Source organism: Geotrypetes seraphini, chromosome 12 (genome assembly GCF_902459505.1).
Source record: "Geotrypetes seraphini chromosome 12, aGeoSer1.1, whole genome shotgun sequence".
Lineage (NCBI taxonomy): Eukaryota > Metazoa > Chordata > Amphibia > Gymnophiona > Dermophiidae > Geotrypetes > Geotrypetes seraphini.
In genome coordinates, this window is record NC_047095.1 from 119433813 (window position 1) to 119439448 (window position 5636).

Below are 5636 nucleotides of genomic sequence, written 5' to 3' on the forward strand. Positions count from 1 at the left end.
TGGTAACCCTAGGTAAGCAAATAAATTGAACTGAACTCTCACCTTGAAGCCAATTCTGTGTCTTATTTGCTCCCTTTTTAAAAGGGGATTTGGCAGGAGGTCAATAAATGATCCAAGCTTCCTTTTGACATTGTTTCAAATTCCTTACTGGCCTCCTTTTTTACTTTGACCTGTTGTCTTGACTTCCTTTTGTCTCAAGCTATTAACTCACTCCAGTAGCGCTTTGACCTTCTCCGTTCTAAAGAAACTACCATTACTAAAGTCTCCCATGCCCTGCTTCTGGCCAAATCCTAAGGTCTCTACTCAGGCCTCATCCTCAATCACACAGTAGGTCTTCCTGGTGGCCGTCCACTGAACCGATTCAATTCTGCGCACATCTTTACTGTAATGTGGCCTCCAGAATTGCACACAATATTCCAGATGAGGTCTCACCATGGCCCTGTACAACAGCATTATGACTTCAGGCTTTTGGCTGACTAAACTTCTATTGATACAACCCAATATCTGCCTTGCCTTAGATGAAGCCTTCTCCACTTGATTGGCAGTTTTCATGTCTGCACTAATGATTACTCCTAAATCTCATTCTGCTGAAGTCCTAGTTAAAGTTTCTCCGTTCAAGAAGTACGTCTTGCATGGATTTCCGCTTCCGAGGAGCATGACCTTACATTTCTTAGCATTGAAGCCTAGCTGCCAGGTTGAGGACCAACTTTCCAATGTAAGCAGGTCCTGCGCCATATAATTCTGTAAACTGCATTCACTTACTATATTACATAGTTTGGCATCATCGGCGAATAGTGTTATTTTACTTTGAAGCCCTTGAGTCAGATCCCCTATGAGTATGTTGAAAAGGAGTGGACCCAGGACCGAGCCCTGCGGCACTCCACTGGTCACCTCTGATATTTTAGAGAGGGTACCATTAACCACCACCCTCTGAAGTCTGCCATTCAGCCAATCATTGACCCATGCAGTTAGTGTCTCTCCTAACCCCATTAATTCCATCTTGCTTAGCAGCCTGCGGTGTGGGACACTGTCAAAAGTTTTACTGAAGTCCAGGTACATGACGTCCAAAGACTCTCCCAAGTCCAACTTTCTTGTTACCCAGTCAAAGAAGCTGATGAGATTGGATTGGCAGGACCTACCCTTGGTGAATCCATGCTGACTGGGATCTCGAAGATTCCCTTCATTCAAGATCGTGTCCAATTTGCTTTTAATTAGTGTTTCCATGAGTTTGCACACTATTGATGTGAGACTCACCGGTCTATAATTCGCAGCCTCTGCCCTGCAACCCTTTTTATGCAGAGGAACGACATTAGCTAATTTCCAGTCCAGGGGAACTTTCCCCTTACTTAGGGAGAGATTGAATAGCTCAGCCAATGGTTTCGCCAGGACATCGCTCAATTCTCTGAGCACTCTTGGGTGCAAATTGTCTGGTCCCATGGCTTTGTTCACCTTGAGTCTTGCCAGTTCACTGTAAACTTCACCTAGTGTGAACTCAAAATTCTGAAACGGGTCTTCTGTGCTTTGTATTGCCTTCAACTGCGGACCGTGTCCCGATGCCTCACAGGTGAAGACTGAGCAGAAGTATTCATTCAGTAGTTCGGCTTTATCGGAATCTGCTTCCACGTAACTTCCGTCCGGTCTTCTAAGGCGTACTATCCCGCCTGTGTTCCTTTTTCTGTCACTAATATACCTGAAGAAGGATTTGTCCCCCTTTTTAATGTTTTTTGCCAGAATTTCTTCCACTCGAAGTTTTGCCTCCCTAACTGCCATTTTGACCGCTGTAGACCTGGTCCTATATTCTACCTTTGACTCTCTTTTCTCCGTGCGCTTGTAGGAGAGAAACGTTTTTTCTTCTCCTTAATGAGGTGCGAGATCTCCGCGGTGAACCATTGGGGTTTATTGTTTCTTTGTCGTTTATTTACTGATTTTATGAAGCAGCTAGTTGCTTCATGTATGGTTGATTTCAGTGTTAACCACTTAGCTTCTACATCATCGGTCTCCGCTTGGTCCTGCAGCATCCGATGGATGAAATCTCCCATGCGTGCGAAGTCTGTGCCCCGGAAATTGAGTACTTTTGTTTTCGTGTTTGATCTAGGGAAGCCTTTCTTAAGGTTGAACCATACTATGTTGTGGTCGCTGGAGGCTAGCGTATCTCCTACTGAGACCTCTGAGATGCTTTCCCAGTTGGTGAGTACCAGGTCGAGGATCGCCTGGGCCCTAGTGGGCTCCGTTACCATCTGTTTGAGACGTGCTCCCTTTGGAGGTTAATAGCCTCCTGCTACCACTGGTTGTCGCTGAAAATGAGTTCCAGTCTGCATCAGGTGCTGTTGCTATCATTCTTATATAGGGTTGTCTGAATTTCCCTGGACATGTCCTTTTTGAGGACTCTATTTGCAATCTGGGTGGAATTTCATTTTAACAACTAAATGTCCAGGAAAACCAGATTTTTAGTCATCTTACTGTAGCTCAACCTATCTGTAGTCATCCTCTCTTCCCTCCCCCCACCTATTTGGAGTCCTTCCTCTCTAGTCACACACCAGCACATCTATCTGGAATCCTCTTCCCTCCCCCCTTGGGCTCTTGTGCTTGATCACCAAGAAGTTTTGTAACTCTTGTGTCTATGAACTAACCCTGCTGCCTTTGACCCTGAACCTTTCTCTCTGCAGCAAAAAGTGTTCAGTTTGCCAAAGATAGGGGGAAGATAAAGGTCTGACCATAGGAGAGGGAGGAAATGGTACAAAGGGATGGAGGGGTAGGGGAGAGAGGAGAATGTGGTGCATGGGGTGGAGAAGGGGAGAACAAGGGAGGAGATAGTGGATAGGGATGGGAGGAGTGGGGAAGAGAAGAAAATGGAAAAAATGCTGTTTATAGAAAGATGGGAATATAGGGGCAAAGAAAGCGGGAGAAGATGGTACACATGGAGGGAAGACCTGGAGAAATAGATTTGAGGAGGAAGCAGAAAAATGGAAGACACCCAGGCAAACTGCCGACATATCTTTCTACTTGGGGCTATGATACCACTAATACTTCACAACATTAATTCCTAGCAGAACACTGGGCCTTGGTCAAATGTGCAGAACACAAATAAACCCTATGCAAATACAGGACCACAAACTAAATGTCCTAATCTACACAAACAAAACGCTAAGAAAGAAATACATTTCTTCCTGAACAGTGAAAAATATAGACAACAGAAATTCAGATAACTGACTTTTTAATCGCTACATTGAAAATAAAATCACTTTTCCTACCTTTGTTGGCTGGTGACTCTATTTTTCTACTCTTTTCCTAGTCTCTTATTTCACTTTCTTCTATCTGTGCTCTTAACTGTTTCCATGGCCTCCTTATCTAAATGCTGTTTTTCTCTCCTGCATTTTCTGCCCTATATGCTTCTTTGACATTAACTTTTTAACATTCAACTTTCTTCCATTTTTCTGCTTCCTCCTCAACTCTATTTCTCCAGGTCTTCCCCTCTGAAATATCCCGTTTTCAGAGACAGTATCTCAAAGCTGTGTGTGGGGACAACGGGACAGGCGATCACTTCCCTCCTCCCTCCAGCGCCAAAGCCTGCCCCCCTCCTGGACCAGCCCCCACTGTTGCTACCTACCCGCCTAGCCTACCACTGCTTCAAACACCACCACCCCGGTCTGTTGCCACCTTCCACAATTAAAGCAAAAGAAGGTCCAGGCGCTGGCCCACAAACCTTCTTCCTGACGTCAATTCTGATGTCGGAGAGGAAGTTCTGTGCCAGCCAATCGCTGCATGGCTGTCCCAGAACTTCCTCTTCGATGGCAGAATTGACGTTGGGAAGGTTTGTGGGCCGGCGCCTGGACCTTCTTTTGCTTTAGCTGTGGTGGGCGGCGGTGGCGGACGGGGGGAGGGGGTGTTTGAAGCGTCAGTAGGCGGGTAGGTAGCAATAGCGGGGACCGGTCCGAGGGGGGGGCTTCGGGGAGGGAGGCAGGCAGGCAGGCAGGTTGGCTGGCTTTAGCGTAGCAGGGAGGGAGGTAGGCTGGCTAGCTTCGGGGGCGGGGTTGGGACAAAGGCTGGAAGGCACTGAGGAGGACATAGGAAGGAGAACTAAGGACATAGGAAGGAGGCACTGGGGGCACTAAGGACGTAGGAAGGAGGGAGGGAACAGAAAGGGACAATTGTTGGGCCTGAGTGGAGAAAGAAAGAAATGAAAGTAAGGATGCAAAAATGATTTTATTTTCAACTAGCTGATGCCCCGGCGTTGCACGGGTATTTAATTATAGCAATAACACAGTAAATGAATTGAAATAAAGATACTTTATAGTGGTGAATGAAATTATTTTTTTACAGCTTTATAAAAAGTACAATATTCAAATTATAATGTGAAATATTTGACAAAATGAATACAATACAACTAACACAAAACTTAATTATAAACAACATTTTTAGTTTCACCTCCAGGAGCAAGAACATATAAATTCTTGGGTGAACCCACCCTTGATCAAGCAACATAGAGTTGTCCATGGGAAAATCAGGGGGATCTTAAATCCACTCCACAGTATGTAATAGTCTGTCCATGTGATTTGTTGATTGTGACAGAGAATGCAAGTCTCACTGGAATTTGCAATCTCTTAAACTGAAAAGGAAGATCTGTTGGAATAAGTGGCATCCAAAAGTTTCAGTATTGATTTAAACAACTCAATATGTGGAAACTCAGGTTGAAAAGAAACTCCATGCAGTTTTTTCCCGGTTCAGAATGGAACCTGTGTTCCTAGTTCAGCATATGTGAGTACTCATGTAATGTAATAACATTATGAACTGGGGTGCATGAAGGAAACAGTTACAAACACAGTTAGAACATACAAACTCTATATGTATGGTGTCCGTGGTAGAATAGAAACGATGTCCCTAGTGGTTATAGTGTCATAGAAAGTGTTTTATAGTTGGAATTACTGTGAGAATGGCAGCTTTTTACATTTTTTCCATTGACATGAATAGGTGAAATCTTATTTTCTGTTTGTAGCTCCGCCCATGTGTGCAGGTGGGCCGCAAGACCCCCAGAACATATCACCCCAGGTAGTGAGGGATCTGCATACCAAATGTCGTTCAAATCGGTCAAGCCGTTTTTGCGTGATCGCGGCACATACACACACACACACATACATACACACATACATACCTCCGATTTTATATACTGTATATAGAAGATTTAGTGATCAAAACGTGTCAGTTTTGAGAATTTATATCTGCTGTCTATATTTTGCACTATATTTGTCTATTTTTCTATAGTTACTGAGGTGACATTGCATATTTTAAAGTCATCTACCTTGACATCTTTGAAAAAACCCCAAATATAAATGATAATTAACATTTTCTCTGTGTATAGTGTGCTTTGTGTTTTGTTTTTTAATTTATGGTTACGATTATGAATTACTAAGATATTATGTGTACATGAAAATGAATGGAAGAAATTGGGGGTGGGATTAGGGGCGGGGCTAGGGCGGGATTGGGGGCGGGACTGACAATTAATAGATATCCCGTGTTGATTTAAAAAAAAATAGTCACGTTTCTGGGAGAATGGGATAGAAAGAAATCGAAATAAATAAATAAATAACTCCTACTCTGATTAGCACAGGCAGCAGGTTAGGTACCATCGATGACGTAGG